Source organism: Diabrotica virgifera, chromosome 2 (assembly GCF_917563875.1).
Source record: "Diabrotica virgifera virgifera chromosome 2, PGI_DIABVI_V3a".
NCBI lineage: Eukaryota > Metazoa > Arthropoda > Insecta > Coleoptera > Chrysomelidae > Diabrotica > Diabrotica virgifera.
Window position 1 is genome coordinate 124,889,634 of NC_065444.1, and position 26,717 is coordinate 124,916,350.

Genomic DNA, 26,717 nt, shown 5'->3' on the forward strand with positions numbered 1-26,717 from the left:
CAGTATCGTGAGTGGCCTGCTTTACACTGCAACATATATTATGGTTACACCAGACTACTTAGAAACTCTTCGTATCTCTTAACAGCAGATCCTCACTCATTTCATTCTTGAAAAAACTGTAGTTCTCACTGTATAACTACTGGTCCATCTTATTGAGATAATGTATCACAGGACAATAAGATTATAATTGATTATATGTTTCGTCAGGAAATTCCCTTTTTATAATATGATAGTCCACAAACCAGTTCCGGGTCTAGAAAAACTGAGCTTGCCTCTTGTTTTAACAACTTATCCTCACTCTTACATTCCAGATTTCTCTAGGATTTCTGCCAGTTTCTTAAGATACTGTCGGCTTTACTTCCTTCATCATCTCCGGACGTGTCATTCATAGAATTTCAGCCCAATAGATATCGAGCAACGTCGGTTGCATCTTTATTGCCGAACTACAAATCTTTGAGGGTAGTTTCTGCATGTAAGAGGATGTATATTCCGTGTTTCTCCACAGTCACAGTTCACATCATCTTGGTCTATTTTCCCCCATTTTACTATGTTTGATTTTACTGGAGTGACCCCCGTTCTTATCCTATTCATAGTTTTCCACGTTTTTAAGTCTAGAGATTGCACTGTTCCAACGAAAATTTTCCTGGATTTTAGTCGCGTTCGTGCTGTTCGAGCTTTGTATAGGGCATGCCACTCGTCCGGGATCTGTTTAATTTTCTCTTTATGGTCTGCAACGCATCTGCGCGTTGAGGTTGAGGTTTCTGCAAAACCCGCTCTTTTATAGATTTGAGAGAGGCCTTGGTTTTATGCACCCCGTTATTATCCTGCATGTCTCATTTAGCGCAGTATTACCGCATTTATACTCAGTCCTGTTGGACAGGGAATTGGGCAGGGAAGTGGGCAGCGTGAATGTGTAAATAGCTCATTCGCGCTGCTGCTCCTCATGCTTCTGCCATTGCACGGCGCTCCCTCAAAAGTGGGTTTTGGAGATGGAAGTCAAACGCGGGTATTCACATTCAACTACTCTCTCACTTGCCGCCGGCAAAGCGGCAAGTGAGTAAGGGAGCAAGACGATGCGGTCGTCACATTCATTCTTGTGAGTCGTTCGGTAATGAGTTGTGAGGACATTGGCGAGGAACTTATGTGAACACCTCACTCGCGTCGATATCGTATTTAGGGCAATATTTCCGTCAGCGGCAGCAGCAGTGGCAATAGCTGAGTATAAATCCGGCATATCAACTCATTTGGTGTGGGCACATCTGCCCCAATATACTGTCAGCAATTTTCGTAGTCTCAAGTCAGTTTTGACATGAGAGTAACGCCATGCAGAGTCTTAAAGGCACTTGATTTGATTTGAATCTTATTGTATGATTATATTTACAGAAGAATTTTCGAGTATTCATGCCCGTGACGTGTATTTCTAGCAGAAAGGGTGTAAAGGATAGATAGGACTTTATATGGTGTTTTACAGTAACTACATTACCCCCTTACAAAGTCAACTTTACGCTGTTTCATCAATTGAATTCATCCGTGTACCATATAAATGAATCACATCCAGTTATTATTCAGCGTCAACGCCTTCCGGTGAATTTCTATAATCACTTCTCTTTGTCAAGCTGAACTTAACTACCAGCGTCAGTGTTTCCAGTGTACCAGCTAATTAGTGCTTCCATTGGAAGCTGGAAATCATTCACACAGCTGCCTTCTTTATGAATATTGTAAATATATGAATGCGGGGCATGTTGGTCTTCTTCCCGTAATTTCCAGATATATCAGCCGTTGCACTTTCTGCAACTTAACGTGTTTTGTTTTGACCACCAGACCACCATATGAGTGATTCATGTGCTATCATAGGTCTCATAACTTCCGTATTCACTTTTAACACTTTTAAGTCTTTTTAAAAATTCTAAGGTCCTGCTGGTTACTTTGGATGAGATTTTTTTTATATGACTATTTCATTAATTCAAGGATCACTCGTAGATAGTTTATCCTTAAAAAGTTTAAATCGTAGATGAACGTCATTTGTCATTTAAACTTTTCCATACTGACACCTTCTGTGTATACTCCAGGTACCTACATTTTGGCGTCCGTGTTTGTAGCTGGAGGGTCAGATAATAGAACAAGTGATGGAGTTTAAATATCAAGTGAAAGATCAAGTGAATAGAGCAAACAGAGCCGCAGTTTTCCTGAATGACACAATATGGAGAAATAAAAATATCAGAAAATAAATGAACGGCAGTTTACAAAACTGTCATCAGACCAATAATGACATACGCGGTAGAAACACGACCCAGCACAGTGAGGACAAAAAGATTGCTCGAAACCCTCCGAAAAATCGATGGTAAGACTATGGGACAGAGCTAGAAGTACAGATATACGACGGAGATGCAAGGCGGACAACGTTAATAACTGGGTAAGAAACAGAAGAATAGAATGGAATGATCAAATAAGCCGAATGACAACAAATATAGTAGTAAGGACGGCGAGAGAAGACCACGAAAACGATGGAACGACAACTTACTAGAGGTACATTGAAGGAACAGACAGAGTCATGTCTATACAAAAGAAGAAGAAGAAGAAGTGCTTGGATCGTCTAGGTTGAATATTCCTATCTTCTTATCGCAATGAACGTTACCCAAATTATTTTGCCAGAGTACTTACTCTTTAATGTTCCCATTAAGGCCATCGGTACATAAAGGCCGCGTCTCACCATCAAATAATTTGATCAAACAGTTTGAGCAAACTTGACGTACTTGAGGAAGTACGTCAACGTGACGTCACAATTGCAGTTTTTTTGAAATTCTAAAAATCTGTGCTCTCACTATCAGTCTAGTTTGATCCAATTTTTTGTATTGAGTTGTCTAACTTGTTTGTACTTTATTTAAAATTAAAATTTTTCATTATTATCCACAATGAACACTCAGGATGTGACGTCACTAACTGTCACTTTCAGTTTGCTCAAACCAGTTTGATCAAATTATTTGATGGTGGGACGCGGTCTTAATTCGCAAATATTTTACGGCTATCCCTACTATTTCTGTCTTTACACGGCAAATTACGTGTAGTAACATGTACACTGGTATGGATATGTAAACATTACTAGAATGTTATTCTACTTGAAAATGTTATCATTAACTTAAAGAGATGGCTTTTGAATGTTCTTGGATAACTGTTATTTGTATAATTGCAAATTATTAATTCAGTTAATAAATGTGATAATTTCTTCACTAACTATGTATTCAGTGATTGTAATAATTTATATGTACAACAAAAACTAATACTCAATCGAGAAAAGAGGAAAAGTGTTAAAGTGATTTTTTAATAATATATTGTTACTATGGAACGCTTACAATTTTGAACATCTTTAACAACAAAATACTTGGATCACAGAATATAATATTATCCTGATGTATTCTCTGCTTGGATCTTCCACAAATAATACACAATAAATAACTTTTTATTAAGTTCACGTCTTAAATCAATTATTTATCAAATACACTATATATTGATATTATTTAATGAACAACTCAAAATATTCCCGATGCCATGTCAAATATTTAAAATTGTCACTGGTTGTCACTGTCTGACTGACAATATGCTGACAATATTCTATTCGACTGAGTGCGTTTTAAGACAAAAATAGATTTGGAAAATATTACCACGGACATTGTGTTCATTTTTTTCGAATCCTGAAAAAACCGATAAATATTTTTGAAAAATTTAAACGCAGAATGAAAGACTAAATTATTACCGAGGGCCGAAAGTCCCTTAGAATAAATAAAAAGTTTATTTTGAATGAGATATTTGAAATTAAAAATCACACTAAATTTTCTCTTAGTTTTTCACCCCTGTAATTTATTAAAATAAACATTATAGAAGTTCTCAGGGACTTTCGGCCCTCGCTAATACCGTAATCTTTCATTCTGCGTTTAAATTTTTCAAAAATACTTATTAGTTTTCTCAGGATTCGAAAAAAATGAATCCCCATTTGAATAGCATTGCAGCCTAAAATACGTACCCATCCCCTTAAGGGATATTGTGCTCTTACATGACCGAGAACAGACTTCTACGACCAATTTTAACATTAAATCAAAATATAATGACGCGTACTAGACAAAGTGCTTTTGGTCATGGCATCGTTGGAGCAGAGTCTAGTGACGTTTAATGAGGTATCGCGCACTACCCTTGATCACAATGACGCCATCAGTTAAGTTGATGAAAAGTGAACATATATTGAATTGTAACCACCAAAGACTACAACAGAGGTAAAACATACATATCAACAATTCATCTTCGACGTAAGCTGGAATGAATTTGGTCCTCAGCAGTGATGAGATCAATGATATCAGGATGCTTTTAAAAATCCACAAGGAAAAAGTTTTCCTCTAGTTGGCTGTAAACCATATAATACAAAAAACAATAAAATCCTTTATAAAAGGTATATATTTAAAATCCCTAAAAAGGGCTACATCACAGAACTAGTTTTCGATTGGTTGACCAATCATCATCAGTGCTTACGTGATCTAACATGCTAACCACCAAAATATATTATTGCAAAAATATGTGGGTAAAACTCTTTTAAAAGTAATCCGTCAAGGAAACATCGATTAAAAATGCGAACTTAAGCATAGATGTTTAAAATATTCCATTTAATACGCTCTAGGTACCATCTGAGCTCTGATTCGACTTCTGCACATGATGACAGTATGGTAGCAAGTGACAATGACATGGATGGGGACTTCTGAACGATGATTGTCAATAGGAATGCCCTCTATTCGTCCAGTTGTGAGCTTCATAAATACTCCAGTCTTTATTCTTTCCAAATTTATATTGAACCTCCTTAAGGCCGCGTCTCACCATCAAATAATTTGATCAAACAGTTTGAGCAAACTCCGGAAGTACGTCAAAGTGACGTCACAATTGCAGTTTTTTGACATTCTAAAAATCTGTGCTCTCACTATCAGTCTAGTTTGAACAAATTTTTTGTATTGAGTTGTCTAACTTGTTTGTACTTTATTTAAAATTAAAATTTTTCATTATTATCCACAATGAACACTCAGGATGTGACGTCACTAACTGTCACTTTCAGTTTGCTCAAACCAGTTTGATCAAATTATTTGATGGTGGGACGCGGCCTTTTCACTTTGACGAATTTTGTCCCTCGTTTTTCAGTCAAAAACACCAGTCATCTAGTCGATAAACTCCAACAAATAAATCTTCGTCCCAATATCACTATGCTTTCATTTGATGTTAGTAATCTTTTCACTTCTGTCCCTAAACAAGAAACTATTAATCTGGTACACTCTCTTCTTAGAGTTAGTTCAGTCACTATTTCTACTACAGATTCTATCATCCAATTATTACAATTTTGTCTAGCTCAAGACTTCTTTGTTTTCAATAATGTAAAATGTCGGTCCTGTGCTTCTCCGGCCGAGCTGAGTGAAGAATCGAATAAATCGCAGGGACTGCGCGGGAGAAGAGAGAAGAGCAAGAGACTGACGCGAATCGAGTCAATGGGAAAAAGACTCTGAATACTTTTGTTACATTTCATTATTATTTTACTATGGTAGTAACTACCTATACTGTTCGTTTATGTTTTGTTAATCACGGAATAAATGTGGTGTGAACGGAAAGTCAGTGCATTTTACCCATAGTCCTTTACCTCCCACCATTGCTCCATATCACCCCGTGTGATCATAATCTATCACGTGAACCCGGATCCCCTTACAATAACAAATTTTACAGACAACATGATGGCTTAGCCATGGGTAGCTGTCTATCCCCTCTCTGATATTTTCATGGATCATCTAGAATCCACACAAATTATGAAAAATCTGGAGATTCTACACTGGTTTCGTTATGTGGATGACTGTTTGTTATTCATATCCGGGAATTGTAATTCAGCTGATTCACTTCTTTTTAAAATCAATCAAATCCACCCTAATATTAAGTTCACCATGGAACTAGAAGCATCCCAATCCATTAATTTTCTTGACCTCACTATCACCAGATTAAATGACCATTGCGATTTCAGTATCTAGAGGAAACCAACACAGACTGATCATGTCATACCCCTCTTATCTAATCACCCTATTTCACACAAATATTCAGCATTTCACAGTTACATACATCGTTTAGAAACTACCCCTCTATCTCAATCCAATCACAATAAAGAATTGGACATTCTTAAACAAATAGCATTCAACAATGGTTACGAACCAAACATCATAGACAAGCTTATCCATAAGAGACAACTAAGATTCTTGAGAGAGGCTGCGTTCCCCATGAATTTGACCACCAAACCCATTTACACTTCTTTACCATATCACCATAAACATCGGTCTGGAGATATTAGAGATATTATTAAAAGATCAGTTGATAACATTCAAATTTCATTCAAAGTATCAAGCAATTTACGACAGTGTCTCTCCAACTTTAAAGACCCTATTAACTGCATGAATCGTAGCGGTGTCAATTGTCAACCGGAATACATCAACCTTTTCTCAACATCTTAAACAAAATAACCATACTCTTAATATCCCGGATAACGCATCTCTAATACATCCCGGAAAAAAAACTTTTTAAGTTAAGATTGGACCTCTACGAGGACCTTGAAATAGTCAAAGAGAAACAGAGAAGTCCGAATTGTGTTAATCGCCATGTGTCTTTCAATCGTGACTTTCAACCCTTACATCGTCAACTTTTTTCATAAATTACATTATAAACTTGTAATATTATCTCTCATATTATCTTTGCTTTCCCTAATTATTTTCATCTACATTAATACTGTCCCTATTTCTTTCTTTTATCTCTTTCTTATCCACATTCACACTTCCACCCAATTTTCGATAATCATCTAGTCCAGCGGTTCTCAATCTGTGGTACATGTACCACTGGTGGTACATATCATTATTTGCGGTGGTACACAAAACGCAAAACTGTCAAAATCACCACTATTACAGTTAATTAGATTACCTATCTAGATAGGTAGTTATTTCAGTTAGGTGGTACCAAAAATATTAAAAAGTATTTTGTGGTACATGACTCAAAAAGATTAAGAACCACAGATCTAGTCCTTTCTTCAAAATTACTCCAAAATAATTTACTTTCTTAACGATATCTATAACATCCATTTGTCACAACTTTTACACAACAATATCTTAGTCAATATCTCTCATCATTTTCTACATTTCATCTTTTTCAACCTGGTCTTCGTTTATTGTCTAATCATAACCATATCATAATCTCAACTCATCCATCCAACAATACTTTCCACTAGTTCGATCAAATTTTTTCATACACCAAGTTATTCTTTTCAGTCCACCTTTTACTCTCAGCTAGTTTGTTTGGTTGTCGGGCCTCTGGAGTTCTTAGTCTCTCAATATTCATCATTAATCTCAATTCTGATATCAAATATTATTCTATTCCACAAGTTCATTTATTTATCCACCTCTCATTTATTCTGTTTTTACTTTTTAATTTAATTAAAATTTTTTTTCCAAATACTTAACAATTTCACTCAACACTTATCTCTATTTTACCTCACTTTAGACATAGCTTAGATACTTTTATTCAAATTTTATTTATTTTTCCTTGTCCTAGTATACTATTTAACATAAAAGGACAGAAAAAAATTTGGACTAAGCTTTTATAAAACAACCTTTTCATTCTTTTAAATTTGTGTTGAGGAATCCATCTATATCCTATTAATTTATAAAAAATTTTTTTTTTGCATTTACAAAATTTCTCAGTACTTGGTATCAGACTCCCTATTTATTTGTCTCACCTTTATTTTAGCCAGTTTTTCAGCCATCATTTGTGTTGGGTCACAAATAATTATGTATTTTCAACACAACCTACACTTTGCTTCTATCAAAACTTAATAATTTAGAAAAATTCACATTTATTTTTCCTGTCCCTGATGCATTCCAGCATAGATGGACATATTATTATTTTTCTACAACTATAAGAATATAATACCTTTCAAGTCTAAATTTAGTAGCTTGTATTTTGGTTTGCCTCTCTATTAGAGTTGCACAAGTTTGACTTGAATGTTTGAATTTGACTTGCGTTTGACTTAATTTCAAGTCAAACTCAAGTCAATCCTTCTGACAAATAATTCAAGTCAAGTCAAACTGGTCAATCGTACAGGTTTAAAAATTCAAACTGTTTGTCAAACTAGTTTGAAAGAGTCTGAAAAATAATTTATTTCGTAGATATAATTTTTTAACAATCCACGAGGAAAATAAAATTCCTGTAGCTGTCTGTATACCATAAATCACAAAAATACCGGATCCTTCGTAAAAGGTATATTTAAAAGACCCTAATAAGGGTTGCATCACAAAACAAAACGTTTTCGGATTTACAAGTAATCCATCATCAGTGTTAAGCCAATAACATGCATGCGTGAGCCACCAAAAAGTTATGGGTAAAAACCTTTTAAAAGGTATAAGATCTTATATTATACTACATATTATGTTTAAAATAGTTAGATGTTGCAAATATTCCTGGATATTACCCAGGGCAACACAGGACTCTAACCCACGTGGATGTGATATGAAAGGGATGAACCTCACATATTGAAAATTGAGTGTCAACTATATCTTTTAAAGGGTTTTTACCCATAACTTTTTGGTGGCTCACACATGCATGTTATTAGCTTAACACTGATGATGGATTACTTGTTAATCCGAAAACGTTTTGTTTTGTGATGTAACCATTATTAGGGTCTTTTAAATATACCATTTACAAAGGATCCTGTATTTTATTTTTTTAAATTCTTTTATATACTTTTTTGTTGAGATAGACATGTCAGTTGCCAATTAAGATAAGAAATTTAATAATACATCTAAATCATCCTTTAGTTCCAATAATTTTAGTATTTGTTTCCCTCTACTCATTTTTAAAAATCATGCACAATAGAACACTGAAGGCCGCGTCCCACCATCAAATAATTTGATCAAACTGGTTTGAGCAAACTGAAAGTGACAGTTAGTGACGTCACATCCTGAGTGTTCATTGTGGATAATAATGAAAAATTTTAATTTTAAATAAAGTACAAACAAGTTAGACAACTCAATACAAAAAATTTGATCAAACTAGACTGATAGTGAGAGAACAGATTTTTAGAATTTCAAAAAAACTGCAATTGTGACGTCACTTTGACGTACTTCCGGAGTTTGCTCAAACTGTTTGATCAAATTATTTGATGGTGAGACGCGGCCTTGACACTTTCACAGTAAACTATTTTTTAGCACGCACAACAAAATTAAATAAAAAATACTAAATGAACAGTTTTTAGTTTAAATGGGATCTAGCTATTTTTATAATTTTCTGCTTTTATAACCGATAACAATAAACATCGACACCGTCTTCAACGACAGAACGAAAGTCATAAAAAAAGGTTTAGGAAAGTTAACAAGGAAGAAAACAAAGAACCTCAAAAATCTGTTTCCGTACCAACCCCTTTTTAAGGATGTTAATTCCTTGAAATTTTATGGTCAAATTTGGATTATCTACATTTTTTCAATACAAGCGCCCTAGAATCTCATAACATGTGTGTACTAAAAGTATAAGTCAAGCTGCGTAAGTGAAAGCAGAAGGTACAACAGTAGAAGTTGACCTGTACCTTACAAAGCAGACTTTTGAAATTAAAAGTTGTACTGTTGGAATAAAATCAATATTTATACATGAAAAACAGGCTATTGATTTTATACTCTTAGTACAGAAATGATTAATAGACATTCAAAATTTAAAATATAGAAGAATCCCGAAAGGTCCATTTTATGACTTATACTATATTCCTAGTACATAGCACGTTAGACACAATAAAAAGATTTTATAAAGATTATTTGTATTTTTCAATTTAATTACATATATATAAACACAACACTTTCACTTTAAAAAAATTCTATCATTTTTTGACGGAAACTTCAAAATTAATGTGTACATTAATGAGGACAAAACTGTTATTCTGGCCAAACGCTTAGTTTAGCATAAACAGACCAAAGTCGGCGCTTAGTCTACAATTGCGAAACTGTTATGAATGGCAGTTATGGATATATGGCAGTTATGAATGGTAGTTATGAATGGCAGTTAAGAATGGCAGTTATGAATATAGTCTTGTTATGCAAAACTAAAAACCCTTATAGACAGAATGTCGCTTGGTTTCCTTTTGTTTTTCTTAGTAACCGTTAACGTGACAATAACAGAGATTTTCCAAGATAGTTTTAGCTATGTGTCACCAGAATCCGCTGTTATCTCGATTTTAAAGAAATGGCGCTTGGTCGAGTTATGTATAACGCTGTCCTTTTAAAGAATTAGTTCACTGTTTGTGATCTTATAACGCTGTTCTTTATTTTTACATAATAGAAGTATGTATGCACTTTGCAATTTTCATTGTTTTGAAATCACCTGCCGCAACATCAAATAAATTAGTATATTTATTTTTCTTAATTAATACTGCTTCGACTACAGATTGTTTCTCTTAATTTTTGCAGTGGGAATACCTTCAATATCAGACTCAATTTGTTCTGGTACTTATTCTGAACCGAAAAATATCCACATTCAGATATATTATCTCCCCCCAAAGCCACACACTTCAAAAAGAACGTAATAAACAAGCCAAACATGGACGTCTAAATATGAACTACAAACTAATTTGCGGAGTAGCAGAATACCGATTCAGACCTATCCAAATAAGTCACAACAAAATCCGTACGCTCTCGATTAGAATTGAAAATAAACACGTTGCCAATATGACATTCAAACTTCAAACTGTTTGAAGAAGTTTGATTTCAAGTCAAAACTAAAGATATCGATGAAATCAAGTCAAGTCAAACTTTTTTACAAAAAAAGTTTGATTTTCAAGTCAAGTCAAGTTTGTTGAATAAAATCAAACTAGTTTGACTTGATGCATCTCTACTCTCTATACTTTATCAATTCATGTGCACCTCATTGATAATTGTAGATTTTCAAATTCACTTATTTTACATCTTAGATAATTTATTCTCACCAACTTTTCGTATTTGTATAATCCCAACACACTTATTGCTGTTATTATTGATTGTACCATCATAAACAACTTCAAAATTTAGTGGCTAGCGTAACCAACATTTCATAAAACCAAGGTTTCATTGTCAGTTGTTGTTCTGACATCAGACAGATTTGCTTTCAAACTCTCACCTATTAGTTGTCTTTCACCTCTTTCAACGTAATGACCTAATTAATTATTACCTAGCAACCCACGTACCACATGTGGGAGTCATATGTTGCCCTAAGGCCATATCCATAGGAATTATATCTATCCTTTGGATTTAATTACGTATACACTTTTATAAGACATTTTTAGTCTATTTTTAAAAGGTTTTAACCTCAGTATTTTTGGGTGGCTCAGCATGTTCTTGTAAGTATAACCAAACTTTGTTTTTACCTTGGTCATCATTTTAACTTTAAAATTTTGTCTTAATTAATACGGTTATACTTATTTTAGATAACACTGATGATGCTCTTGTTACAGAGCGAAAACGTTTTGTTTTTATATTTGTAGCCCGTTTAGGGGCTTTTTAAATTAAGATACCTTTTACCAAGACGAATTTTTAATTAGAGCCTAGCCGGGTAAGATGATGAAAAGTGCCCCCAACTCGATTCGAATTACATATAGGTCACCGTTTAGCATACATAGTGAAACTAACTTTCTGAAATTTTTAGCCCCCTAGGTGGTCATGTGACCCAGCTAGAGCCTAATTAGGGTTTTTAGGTTTTTATTTTTTATCTCAGTCGCATCGAGAACTAGCGAAAAACTTTAAATAAAAAAGTTGTAAGCTTTAAAAAGTTCTGTCCAAAATTTTTTATTTTAATTTTTGGCTGGAAATTTAAATTTTAGAACGATTTTAAAATTTTAAATGAGTATTAAAAAATAACTAAGACATTCGTTTTCACGAAAAAAATATATACCGTGTATTTTTGCATAATGTTTCACCCTGAATTTTTTCAAATTTTTAAAATCGGTGAAACGCATCTTTAAAAACAAAAAACCGCATTTTTCGGTTTTTTTTTGTCTTTTGATATAATTATATACATATTTTTCAAAAAAGGTAACACCGTCACTGGAGTAGGTAAAAAACTGAAAAATAATTGGGGTTTGCTTAATAAAAATTTTTTGTAACGCCATCAATTTCAAGATACAGGGCGTTGAAGAAAACAAAATTTTACACATTTTTTACGATTTTGCCGAAACTACTGGCAACATTGTAATAAAACTTGGCGGGTTTTAAGAGGTAGTTATTGTGCATGTTTTGACATACAATTAAGGATTTGATATTCATCATTGGCGCGCTTAGGGGTAATGGTCTGAAATTTTCAAAGAAAAAAAGATAGTACGCCACTGACATATTTCAAATTAACAATCATTTTTGAATTCCTCGTTCAATTTGCCATAAAACAATATCTTCCCATTTTTTCATACGAGGCGCCGTTTTGCTGCAAATAATAAAATATCTTAACGCCTCCAAAGTATTCGAATTAGTTTTTATAATGGATGTATGAGTTTATGTAGATGTAGAAACTACTGTCGGTTCATTAAACTCAGACTCAGACACAACTGGCTACTGATTTTGGTAAGTAATGTTGCCAATTTGGTAAAAATGGCAAAAAAAAAAGAATTACTAAATAGTTAATAATCACTAAATTGTTAGTAATTTTGCCAATTTTGTCAAAATTTGTAAAAAACAAAAAAATTACCAACTAAAATCACTAGACAGTTGTGTCTGAGTTTAGCGAACAGACTTATAGTAGTATCGTTGACTGGTATTTTATTTCATAGAAGTTCGAATACTTTGTAAGGGTTAAGATGTTTTATTTTTTGAATAAAAATGGCGCGTCGTATGAAAAAATAGAAAGATAGATTTTTTGTCACAAATTAAACGAGGAATTCAAAAACAATTGTTAATTTGAAATATGTCAGTGGCGTACTATCTTTTTTCTTTAAAAAGTTCAGACCATTACCCCTATACGCGCCAATGATAAATATAAAATTCTTAATTGTATGTCAAAAAATGCACAATAACTACCTCTTAAAACTCGTCAAATTTTATTACAATGTTGCCAGTAGTTTCGGCAAAATCGTAAAAAATGTGTAAAATTTTGTTTTCTTCAACGCCCTGTATCTTGAAAATGGATGGCGTTATACAAAATTTTTATTAAGCAAACCCCAATTATTTTTCAGTTTTTTACCTATTCTAGTGACGGTGCTACCTTTTTTGAAAAATATGTATAAAATTGTAACAAAAAACGAAAAAAAACCGAAAAAATGCGGTTTTTTTTTATTTTTAAAGGTGCGTTTTACCAATTTTAAAAATTTGAAAAAATTCAGGGTGAAACATTATGCAAAAATACAATTTATATATTTTTTTGTGAAAACGAATGTCTTAGTTATTTTTTTATACTCATTTAAAATTTTAAAATCGTTCTAAAATTTAAATTTCCCGCCAAAAATTAAAAAAAAAAATTTCGGACAGAACTTTTTAAAGCTTACAACTTTTTTATTTAAAGTTTTTGGCTAGTTCTCAATGTGGCTGAGATAAAAAATAAAAACATAAAAATCCTAATTAGGCTCTAGGTGGGTCACATGACCACCTAGGTTGCTAAAAATTTCAGAAAGTTAGTTTCACTATATATGCTAAACGGTGACCTATATGTAATTCGAATCGAGTTGGGGGCACTTTTCATCATCTTACCCGGCTAGGCCCTTTACTTCTTGTAAGAATTTCTTCCGGTGGATCCCCTTGCCCTTGTGAACTGATTTTCATTCAGCAATTTTCCGAAGGCGCGAAGGATATTTTGGCACCCAATTGCTTTGTCTTCTGTACTCCTAGATTTTTGTCGGAACTCTGGGTGAAGCTTTAAGAATTTTTCTAGCAGTCTCTCCTTAATCGGTTCAGAATTTTTGGTTTTTTTAATTCCATACCTAGGGATGCCCTTCTTTAGGAAGTGTTTAAAGCTGTTCCTTGCTTAGTTTACTTGATCGGGTCCGGACAAATAATTTGTTCATTGTATTTCAGCCCGGTATTGGCCTACGTCACGCGTCGGTCCCATTTTTATTCGCGAGCTACAAATCTTCGAGGGTACACCTATAGGGATAGTTTTGACATGTGAGGAGATGTTCCATATTTTGTATTTCTCCCTCCACAGTTGCAATTTACATAATCTTAGTCTATCTTTCCCCCAATTTTTGAAGTTATACTTCTTTACGACCGAGAGTGAAATTTTATAATGCCGGGCGCATGCGCACACAGACAGTATGTATTTCGTTGCTAATCTTTCAAGATATGTACTCGTATGTATCAACGCTGTCAGCGCAAATAAGTCATATTAAATCATATAAAAGGATATATTAGTGTTCTTAGTAAATGTATTATTTATTATAATTTTTGTGTCTTTGGATTTGTCTTCCTCGGGAATAAAATATTTTATAATAATAGTAAGTATATTTAAAGTATTTTTGTATACTTCACTTGGTCAGTATGTATGAGAAATCTTGTAACCTGTCAAAGCAAAAGGGATATAGCTCAGTGGTAGAGCGTGTGACCGGATATCAAGAGGTCCCGGGTTCAAATCCCAGACGATTCACATTCTTTTTTTTTATATTTTTGGTATCGTTTTAATAAATTTTTTTTAAAAGTGGTAGGTAAAGAAAGTTAGTTTAATATTTAAATAAAATACAAATAACCTGTTAAGTATATTAATTTCGTTGAAATCATAATAATAGAAGTATAACTTCTTACGTGCGTACAAAGTAAACACACATTCTTTTTTTTTATTTGTTATAACATCATATTTGTTTTTACTGGAGCAACTGCAGTTTTATAATCTTATTCAAGGCCTTCCATGTTTTAAAGTTTACGGTTTGGCCGGCCCATCGAGTCTGGCGAAGAGAAAATTTTCGGACTGCTCAGCCTGCACTTTTCAAGAAAACTTTTCCGCGGTTTTAGTCGTTTCGTTGGTGTTTGAGCTTTATGAAGAGCGTGCTGTTCATCTGCGACTTGTTTAAGCTTCTCTACATGCTCTGCTTCTCTTCTGCGAGTTGTGGATTCAGCAAAACCTGCTGCTTTGTAGAGATTTGCAAAGGGTGTTGGCTTCATGCACCCCGTCACTATCCTGCAGGTCTTATTGAGAGCCACATCTACGTCTACCTGTTTGGTGTAAGTAGATCTACTCCAGACAAGTAGTACATTCTTTCACGGTTTTTTCTGTAAATTTTAAAGAACCGCTTGGATTGACATGAAATTTGACATACGCATAGCTAACATGTCGAAGAAAAAAAGTGATAAGGTGCCGATGTGTGCGTTTGCTCTGGGGGTGAGTTTCACCCCATCTCGGGGTGAAAAAATAGATGTCCAAGATAAGTCCCGAAATGGATAAACTGACTAATTTTAAGCAACTTTTGTTCTATAGAGTTTTTTCACCAAATCAATATTTTTCGAGTTATTTGCACGTGAATATGTTCATTTCTCAACAAAATAACCGCGGTTTTTCGCAAATAACTCAAAACGTATGCATTTTGTCGAAAAAAATATTCTTAGCAAAACTATAGCCTATCAAAAAGTGAAACAATGATGTATATATTAGGTCTCTATACCTAGCAAAAGCAGAGTTATAGCTAATGAAAAATAGGTTCATATTCGAAAATTTCCAAATAGAATAATTCAATGTGAAATATCCAAATAATGAAGCATTCTTGGGGAAAACACATTACAACTTTTTTAAAGTGTTTAAAAAAAGCTTTATTTTTGTTAAAAAAAATTTCTAGCATCAAATGTAAGCAAGTTACGCTCAAAATAAAGTTAATCCCTTTTGTTTTGGCAAAAAAAAATCAGGAAGATCACCCCCCAATTAGCAACTTAAATGAATTTAATCGTTACCGCTTCACAGGTTACTTTACTTATGTTGTGTTTATATGATCTGTAAGTTTCATCGATACAAAGTGCTTAATTTTGAAAAAATTTAGTTTTAAAGTAAAATTTTTCAAAAATTTAATTTTGAAAAAAATGTTTTTTTTCAAAATAACTTAAAAACTGTTAAAGATACCAAATATCTTAAACAATAAAAAAAGTCAGCTTTACTTTTCTGAATATTTTATATTTTTTGTTTTTCTGTAAGAAAAAAATTGGTTAAGATTCGGTATTTCTAAATTTACATACACTCGTGATAAATGACTCGTTCTTCTTCTTCTTCTTCTTTCTCGAAACTCCTTATGCCCCACAGGGGCGTCGGAGAGTGACTCGTTCAAGCCCTTTTACTACAGCTCTTTCAAAAATAAGGACTTTGAACTGATGAAACTTACAGATCATATGATCAATACGTACGCGAGTAAAAAACTTGTGAAGTGGTAACAATTAAATTCATTTGAAATGCTAATTAGGGGGTGATCTTCCCGATTTCTTACCAAAAAAAAGGGGCCAACTTTATTTTGAGTGTAACTTGTTTACTTTTGATGCTAAAAAATTTTTTTAAAAAACGAAAGTAAGCATTTTTTAAACACTTTAAAAAAGTTAAAATGGGTTTTCCCCAAAAAAGTGCTTCGTTTTTTGGTTATGGCACGTTAAAATATTCGATCTGGAATTTGACGAATATGAACCTATTTTACATTAGCTATAACTCTGCTTCTACTAGGTATAGTGACCTAATATATACACCATGTTTTTCAATTTTTTACATGCTATATTTTTGATAAGAATTTTTTCTCGACCAAATACTTACTTTTTGAGTTATTTGCGAGAAACCGTCTGAAAACGTGGTTATTTTGTAGAAAAATTAACATACTCACTTGCAAATAACTCGAAAAGTATTATTTTGGTGAAAAAACTTTATAGAACAAAAGTTGCTTAGAATTAGTCAGTTTATCCATTTCGGGACTTATCTTGGACATATATTTTTTCACCCCGAGATGGGGTGAAACTCACCCCCAGAGCAAACGCACACATCAGCACCTTATTACTTTTTTTCTTTGACATGTTAGCTATGCGTATGTCAAAGGACATCGCACACATCTTATGGAAAATATAATGTCACTCAAATTCAATAAAATTTATACGATTAGATTCGTTTTAATATAACGATCAATTCTTATCATTGCGCCAACTCTTAATTATGATTAATTACGGCGCAAATTGCAATTAAAGTTTATCGAAATCACATTTTTGGAGTCCATAAAATGTTAGTTTACAATCATTATTGCTCTGAGTGCTATTCATAACAGCTTAAATCCCGCTGGGCCTAAGCGGATTAGTGAAACTAATCCGCTGATTTATGGAGTACCGAAAATCTGGGTATTTTAAAATATTTTTTCTCTCTCTAACTTATGTACCTACCCATTTGATTTCAGATTTATTTATATCAATTTCTGCTCTTATTTTTGAAAATAGAGAGTTGGCGCAATGATAAGATTTGATCGTTAATTTAAAACGAATCTATTGGTATAAATTTTATTGAATTTGAGTGACATTATATTTTCCATAAGATGTGTGCGATGTCCTTTCATGTCAATCCAAGCGGTTCTTTAAAATTTACAGAAAAAACCGTGAAAGAATGTACTACTTGTCTGGAGTAGATCTACTTACACCAAACAGGTAGACGTAGATGTGGCTCTCAATAAGACCTGCAGGATAGTGACGGGGTGCATGAAACCTACACCCTTTGCAAATCTCTACAAAGCAGCAGGTTTTGCTGAGTCCTTTTATCCATTTCCGGACTTATTTCGAACGTATATTTTTCACCCCCAAAAGGGGGTAAACTCACCCCTAGGGCAAAAGCACACATCAGCACAATATCACTTTTTTTCTTTGACTTGTTAGCTATGTGTATTCCAAATTTCATGTCAATCCAAGCGATTCTTTAAAATTTAGAGGTTTTGCAATATTTTACCTGTTACTGTTTATACCAGGGTTGTCCAACTGGCGGCCCGCAGGCCGCATCCGGCCAGCGATGCTATTCGTTGTGGCCCACGTAAGATTTTCGAAAAGCATATATTTTCTTTAAATGCTGCCACTGTGAAAAAAGATTTTTTAATTTATATTTTATGGTTTAGCAGTGTTTTTACATCACAAGTACTGTACCGCGTGCCGCTTCGCGGACGTGTAACGAACATAATCGTCCTCCACCACTATGAGAACTGCACTGATTACTGCGCATCACAGTTCACGCAGGCCACACCTCCCACTGCTTACCATCCGTCGCCAGCCGCCATCGTGCCAGTGTGCTACTGACACGTAAGCTAGTCGGCTAATCTATTACGTTGCTAGTGAACAGTGAACTTGATTAATTCTTTGTCTTGATTCCTCTTATACAATAATGAGTGTAAAACCAGTAAAACGGAAAATTGATGATGAGAACAGAATTTACAAAGAAAGTTGGGAGAGTGATTACTTGATTGCTAACAATAATGGAAAGTTGCAGTGCTTAGTGTGCATGAATGTCGTTTCAGTGCCTAAAGAATATAATGTGAGAAGACATTACACAACAGTGCATGAAAATAAGTATGCTACGTACACAAATGAAAGTCGGCGTGCCCTAGTTGCAGATTTGAAGAAAAAGCTTAAACAGCAAACTGGTATGTTCAGTAAAATATTACACTCTCAAACGCATTCTTTGCATGCATCTTATGCCGTGTCGCTTGAGTTGGCATAGGCAAAAAACCTTTCACTGATGGCAATGTGATAAAAAAATGTGCTGTTGAAATGGCCAAAGCTTTCGGTGATTCTAAAATGGCGGAGAAATTTCAATCAGTGCCACTTTCACATCAAACCATACAAAGAAGGATTGTTGCTATGGGTGAGCAAGTAGAAAAATCTATGCTTAGCCTGGTTAAGAAAAGTTCATATTTCTCACTTTGTTTGGATGAAAGCACTGATCAAACCGATGTTAGTCAGCTGTTAATATTTGTGCGCACTACTTTTGATGATTTTACCAGTAAAGAGGAGTTATTTGATATTTGTCCTCTTTATGGAACAACAAAAGGAAAAGACATCTATGAGGCTGTGAAGAAAACAGTTGACAGAATTGGAGGCTTTGATAAATGTTCAGCCATAGCAACAGAAGGGGCCCCATCAATGACAGGTAAAAAAATTGGATTAGTGGGTCTGCGTCGAGAGAATATGGTGTCACTTGCCCAACAATTCATTGTATTATACATCAGGGAGCTTTATGTGGAAAATCAGTCAAGGAAGATCAAGTTTTCCAAACCGTGATTAAGATTATAAATATGATTAGAGGTGGAAATCGATCTCTTTTACACAGGCAACTTAAGCAGTTTTTAGTGGAAACAGAGGCTGAGTATGGAGACTTGCTAATGTACAACCATGTAAGGTGGCTGAGTGCAGGAAAGTGCATGGAACGATTTTTTGCCATAAGAAAGGAAATCCCTGCATTCCTCAACAAATACGTTTCATCTGACACAACTGAACTGGAAGAGAAGTTTAAGGATCCAGAATTCTTAAGACAGTTAGCTTTTATAACAGATCTGACTAATCATCTTAACATGTTAAACTTGAGTCTTCAAGGAAGAAACCAGACGGTTTCAGATTTGATCGGAATGATAAACGGATTCCGGAATAAGCTGAACGTGTTTAAACGTGCTTTGGAAAAGAACAACCTGACACACTTCCCTAGCTGTCTGCAAATAGCAGAAGAATTCAACAGTGAGGAAAATATTGAGTTTTCATCCTGCATTTCACAAATTGAACAAGTTATTGATGAATCAATACAAGATTTGAAGAAATTGAAAGTCTCAAAAGCAGTGTACTACTTTATAATAACCCTCTTGGAGCAACCATTGATGATCAACCACCCAACTTACAGCTTGAGTTATGTGATCTTCAAGCAGACATGTTCCTAATCACCAGACAAGAAAAGGGACCTGAATTTTTCAAATTACTGTCAAAGGAGAAATTTCCAAACCTGCGAGATTTTGGACTGAAAATGACGTCAATGTTCGGAAGCGCATATACATGTGAAAGTGCCTTTTCCTCCATGAAATACATAAAAAACAAAAACAGAAGCAACCTTACCGATTCTTCCTTACGTCATCTTATGAGACTGTCTACAACTGAACTGGAGGTGGACATTTCTTCATTGGTGGATGAAGCCGATCGACCACAGTCCTCACACTAATTGGATACATCTTTTTCGTTGCTTTTGCAATGTTTGTCTTGATTATTGAAAAGTGTTATCAATAAGACGAAGACGAAGCAAGTTTTGAATCCTAATAGTAAATTAATAATATTGAAAAATATTAAAAATCACTAAAAGATTTTTAAATTGAAAACTTATTGGTACATTTTCATGGTAACACCTCCAAGACTTCTATAATTTGCAAGTCATATGGATGCTGCAGTGAAGACGAGAGGGAAGGAATTCTACACTTTGCAATTCACATCCCCCGTCTGCAGCCGGCAAAATTCCAACTGAAAGATGCACCTGGTTACTCTACGGAGTAATACGAAAATAAAATAAAAATGTGTACCATTTTTATTCGGTTGCGATGCGAAGGCAAACCAATCTTACTTTTTAATTAGAATACGGAGTGCAGTCCAGTTCCTTTAACCGCGATTTTCTGCTCTTATTGGAGCTTCATCAGAAGAAACGTAGGCACTGTTCTCCATAATCCAACTAAATTGCATCGAGAGGTTTTCCCACACATCGCAACCAAATGGATGATAATAGGTGGCTAGCGCCATCTGGCAATTGAAAGACGAAGCAAGTTTTCAATCCTAATAGTAAATTAATAATATTGAAAAATATTAAAAATCACTAAAAGATTTTTAAATTGAAAACTTATTGGTACATTTTCATGGTAACACCTCCAAGACCTAAAAATGGTACACATTTTTATTTTATTTTTTTTTGTTATCAATAAATTTTCCGTTTATAAAAAATGTAGTTGTTGAGCAATAAAAGAAATAATACTCTTTTTTGTTTTAATTATTTTTATACCTCACTTTATTTTGTTATTACTTGTAACAAAATTATTATATGGCCCGCGACAACATCAAAGGTTTTAGTTTTGGCCCTTGAGGCATTGCAAGTTGGACACCCCTGGTCTATACCATTGTTCTTATGAAACCACAATGGCATGCACCCCATTTTCTTAGTTTCCTAAGTAGATTGTTTCTGGTATGTACTTTTCGTCTTGTTTTAATGAAGTGGTGTTAATACGTTAAGGATCGATCCATTCTAAGTTATATTAGGCCCGTGTAATTTGTAGCTTTCGCTTAACTTCTTAGGTAGGTGGAAAGCCCATATTTGAGTTTTAGATAGGTTGGGCCTGAGAGAATTCTAAGGGCTCTATTAGTCTAGGTAACTGGTGGCGCAACTAGTGGGCCCACCAAATTGTGAGCACGGGCAACTGGTGGCCGAGAATAGCCACCAGCAAAAATAATAAACTGAATTGGAATTGGAAAAATAATCAAATGCAATTGGAAACTTGTTTGTTATCAATTTTACGAAAAAAAGTTATTCTTCATAAAATGCTCTTAATAGTATAAAATATAAGATGCAACCATCAGATTCAAATTTTGTGAATTTTATACGAGGTATGTCAAAAAAGATGAATTTCGCTCAAGAGTAAAGTATCCTTATATTAAACAATATCGAAAAATGTTTTATAAAAAGTTGTTCGGAATTAAAATCTATGTTTGAATATGCAATTACATTCTTCTAATTGAAATATTGTGAACCGTAAAGGTACTTTACTCTTGGACGAAATTCATATTTTTTAACATACCTCGTATAGAATTGATAAAAGTTTATATATTATCATTGGATCTTAGATTTTAGACCATATAAAGCTTTTTGTAAAAAATAACTTTTTTCGTAAAATTAATAATAAAATACTTATAGATATTTGTAATAAAATGATGTTGGGTATCTGTAATTTAAAAAAAATTGCATTTTTTTTTTCAATTAGAATGATGTAATAAAATTAATGCGACCCAAAACATAGTTTTTTTAATTCTTAACAACTTTTCATAATAACAATTTTCGATGTTGTGAAATCTAAAGGTACTTTACATACAATTTTTCTGACATACCTCGTATAACATAGACTATGCAGAGCATTTTATAAAGAATATTTTTTTTCGTAAAATTGATAAGAAAAAAGTTTCCCATATGGTTCCAAGTTACGCAGACATACTGTACCTTTATATAAAAGCTCAATTTTTTTTTAATTTTCCAATTAACGTCACATTCGGATTCAGCATAGGCCGTTCCAACATGCTGTCAAAATTAAATCAATATGGCTGCTGGAAGTAAAACATAAATGTTATTCTATAGGTTCTTAATGTGTTTTAGATGGTTTTAGATCATTTTTGTTGTGTTTCTTTGTAATTTTGTGTTGTACAAAGATTAATTTAACATTTTCTCTGGAAGTATTAATTTAGAAAGATAATAGAGAGATTTTGCACCTCTTAAAATAACCGCTGATTTTGGCTCCGCTATGGTTAACTTTATTAAGCATAACGATTACGGCAACGTTAAAAAGCAGAGTTTTTGCAGCCTGTCAAGTAAGTTTTTCGTGTCATCGTTATCGTTATTTAAACATAACCTCACTTCACAACGTTATTGTAATTTTAAGCATATACTTGAACAGTTTTTGATATTTTCATTTATAGGTCATCAAAATTAGAATCTATGTAAATGTAATTTTACTGATTTTTTTACATTCTGGCAACAAAACAATTTAACCATTACTATAACGATAACGATAACCACTACTTTAAACCTCCGTAAATTACGGAATCCCTTATGTTTAATAACGATAACGGATCATATATTCGCTACTGCGCAGACGTAGTATAACGATAACCATAACGGAATTGCAAAATAAGAGGTGCAAAATCTCTCTATTATGCTTCATTGGTGTTGTGTTTTGAAGTGTGAAATGCAAAGTAATCCTGATAAAGTCAAGATAAAGTTCACTTTTAAACTGAACTAAATACGGTATCAGCTGAGAGACAACAATGGCTAAATGCAATACAATGTAAGGTTTTACTAGCGAAATGAAAATTCTCCTGTCCTGTCTGCTGTAATCATTTTATATCTGGTAAGTTACAATTACAACAGTAACGATTTTTGAAGATGTTAACATTTTAATCTTATAGGAAAACCAGCCGACTTAATCGATAATAACAATCCAGATTGGGTTCCTTCAATAAATATGGGCTATAAACACAATGAAATAAGTTCCCCAAAATCTAAAATGAAGTGGTATCAAAGGAGAATTAAAAGAAAAAATATTCATATTGAAATTATTTATAAGGCACTGGACTGTCTTAAATTCTACAAATACTAGGTGGGTAAATGATTTTAGACATTTTTCATTAATGGTTGTAGGTTACTGTTACTTCAGTAGATTTGTTTACACGGGTAGAGTAATGATGCAAGTACTTGATAGAGTAGAGTAACTCTACCTGTAAAAATGCTCAGCACAGTAGAATAGCTAGTAGAGTGTATAGTAGGAGTTAAAGTAGAGTGACTAGCAACATATGGCAAAGTAACTACTCTATGGCCACCACCACTGCCAAAATGTCTACTCGGCTGCGCACTCTACCCATGGAACACGCTCAATTATGGCAGAGTAGAGTAGGTAGGAGAGTACATGGGGCCGCTGTCATTCTGGCTGGAATTGTGTTTTGTGTAAATAGTGAAAATGAAGTTCACCGAAGATGAAACTTTAAAACTTGTAGAGCTATAATACGGCGAATACCAGTGTTTATGGAATTTAGGTAGTGTATACTACAGAAATAAAAGTATGCAGCAAGCTGCGGAGGATGAAATCGTCGAAAGAATGGCAAAGGGGGCTTTGGAGTAAACGAGCTCAAGCAAAAAATTAAGAATTTAAGGTGCACTTATAATCAAGAGTGTTTAAAAATACAAAAATCGGTTTCACTATACTAGCATCAGTACTATACTTGTACTCTCCTCATGTGAATGGTATCAAGCCATTTTTGGTAGAGTACTACTGCTATTCTACTCTCCTCAAAACTCTACCCATGTAAACAAGTCTGTAGAAACAGTGGAAAATGAGGTAGCTAGTAGAGTAGTAGTAGAGTAAAATATACTGGTTTAGCAAATTACAATGTTTTAAGGTGATACAGTAGCGATCAACAGGTAGCCAAAACGCGTTCCAAGATTGCCGCTGTAATTTTGAATATTTTTTCGAGATATTTGGCACATGTATTCGTAATATAATAAAGAATGGCGGTACAGAGCCCAATTTGAAAAATATATTAATATGTGGAAATTACTCTGTAATTATACAATATTTAAAAAACGAGCCTATACCGCCATTAAGAAGAACAAAAAAATACACTTTCTTCAAATAAACTTTTTTATCCGATGCCTAGATTTTGTGTCATTTTGGAACTACTAATGAAATAAAAAATTTTAGTATTACGAATACGTGTGCCAAATATCTCGAAAAAATATTCAAAATTACAGCCGCAATCTTGGAACACGTTTTCGCTACCTGTTGATCGATACTGTTTCCTCTTAAGATAGTTTTAATAGTTATTTATGATATAAGTATTAAAAGTACAATTTTAAGACACGCATGTGAAAGTTAACTTGAAAAAATAATTTTATTAATGTTTTGACTTCCACATCAGATGTCATTGTCAAAATACAAAATATTCATTATTATTAGGTTTGTTCTAGCAAACAGTCAAACTAGTCAAAAACCGTCAGCAAACAGTTGGTCAGTGAGAGAACATAATACAGTCACCAGTGCTATCCCCTCTACTCACGCTGATCCACTATTTGCTGATGGTTTCAAACTGTTTGAAACTGATGCTAGAACAAACCTATTATTATTATGCATATCATTATCTGTAACTAATATTTCTTCTGATTGTTAATTGTAAAGGATAGAAAAATTACCATTTTAATTTTTTTTTAGAATCAGCTGAGAGAAGTGGTGTACAAAAAAACTAGGAAGGGAATGGAATATGTGGCTACGAAAGGCAAAAGAAATGAATACAAAGCAAATGTGACACATTTTTTTAAAAATATGTAGGAATATCAGTAAACTACATTAAAAATGTATGAAAAGATTTTGTGCAATAAAAATGTTTATATTTATCAAGGATGTATTATTTGGTATGGCCACATATCGTCAGTGATGTAATAATACATCCTAACTGTTTTTTCATGAGTTTTGTAAGAGAGACTAAAAACTTGTCTTAGGGTCACCTCCTGTTTTCATATGATATTTTTTGACTTGTTTTGTAGTAAATTAAACTATCTATGAACTACAAAACAAGTCAAAACTTACATATGAACACAGGAGGTGACCTTAAAACATGTTTTTCCATCTCTCCTACAAAACTCATGAAAAAACAGATAGGAGGTATTGTCACATCAGCAAGGATATACAGTGATGAGCGCCATAATAACCGGCAAAATAGCGCAACATATTTAATTGTGAGATAAAAAGAAATGAAACTAGTCGAGCGGGGAAATTTAGCGAAATTAACCTTTAAATTTACGTTATATTGATTGTTTCCCACCTTTGTGACAGTGGTAGTTTCCAAACTCATCTGATACGTCTGAAGGTGGGACACAATCAATATAATCTAAATGTATAAGTTAATATCGCTAAATTTCCCAGCTCGACTATTTTCATGTCTTTTTATCTCACTACTTAATACATCTTTTGTGCTATTTTGCGGGTTATTAGAGCGCTCATCACTGTATTTCTGGTATATCCAGGGAATGTCTAAAAATATATTTTGAATGTCCAAAGAACATTCGTGGACATTCATGGAATGTTCTAATAAGACATTCAGGTAATGTTTAAAATGCTGACACAGGATTTTCCTGGGATGTTCAGGGAACGTGTTTTTGGGGATATTCCAGGAATTTTTCAATGTCTGTGTACCTTCTATGGACATATATGGAATATTTTGGTGTTATTAGCGCCGCACTCCACTTGCGATTTGTAATCAGGAAGATTGAACACATTGTTTCAAATACAAGTCCATCCATTTGTGACTAAATAATCATGGATTGACTTCTATTTGAAAGAATGTGTTCAATCTTCACGACTACAAATCGCAAGTGGAGTCCGGCACTTAGGGCTACTTCCTCTTCGATTATGTATTATACTACAGAAATCAGGAACTTTCCTTCCAAATATATGTATGCATCTTGGCCATCAAACAAATTCTTCCAAACATTTTTTTAAGGGGTTACATAGGTCTTGTGGGTAAAAAAGTGACTTTTTAAAAAAATTATATCTCGAAAACTAAAATTTATTTTTATTTATAATTGGAACATGTAAAAGTATAGTACTTAAGGTAGTCTCAAAAAAAGTTTCATCCAAAAATATTCATTTTTGTAGATAAGTTTTTTTGCGGTGGGCAGCATAAGTCCAGTCTCATCTGAAATCAAAAAGTTTCTTGTAGTTTATACCTCTGGCTAGTAAATGAACGAAGGAATTAAAAAAATGAAATTTGAAGATTTTACATAAGTTTAAACACATTTTCGACCCCAATTTTTCTCATTTTTAAAGTAGTTCTTTTTTATAAAACAAAAATGACCTCATCTAATAAAAAATCCTTCGTTCATTCACTAGCCAGTGGTATAAACTACAAGAATCTATGATTTCAGATGAGACTGGACTTGTTATGCTGCTCACCGCAAAAAAGGGCTGTTGTCGAAAA

The 26,717-nt window shown here is 33.6% G+C and overlaps 1 long non-coding RNA gene across 1 annotated transcript; it reads left to right on the forward strand.

Moving 5' to 3' along the window:
• The first annotated feature begins 22,900 nt into the window (after positions 1–22,900).
• LOC126879612 (uncharacterized) lies at positions 22,901–25,134 on the forward strand. Its single transcript, XR_007696157.1, has 3 exons — positions 22,901–23,098; positions 23,157–23,347; positions 24,953–25,134. It is a non-coding gene; the product is annotated as an uncharacterized LOC126879612 (long non-coding RNA).
• Positions 25,135–26,717: the final 1,583 nt, after the last annotated feature.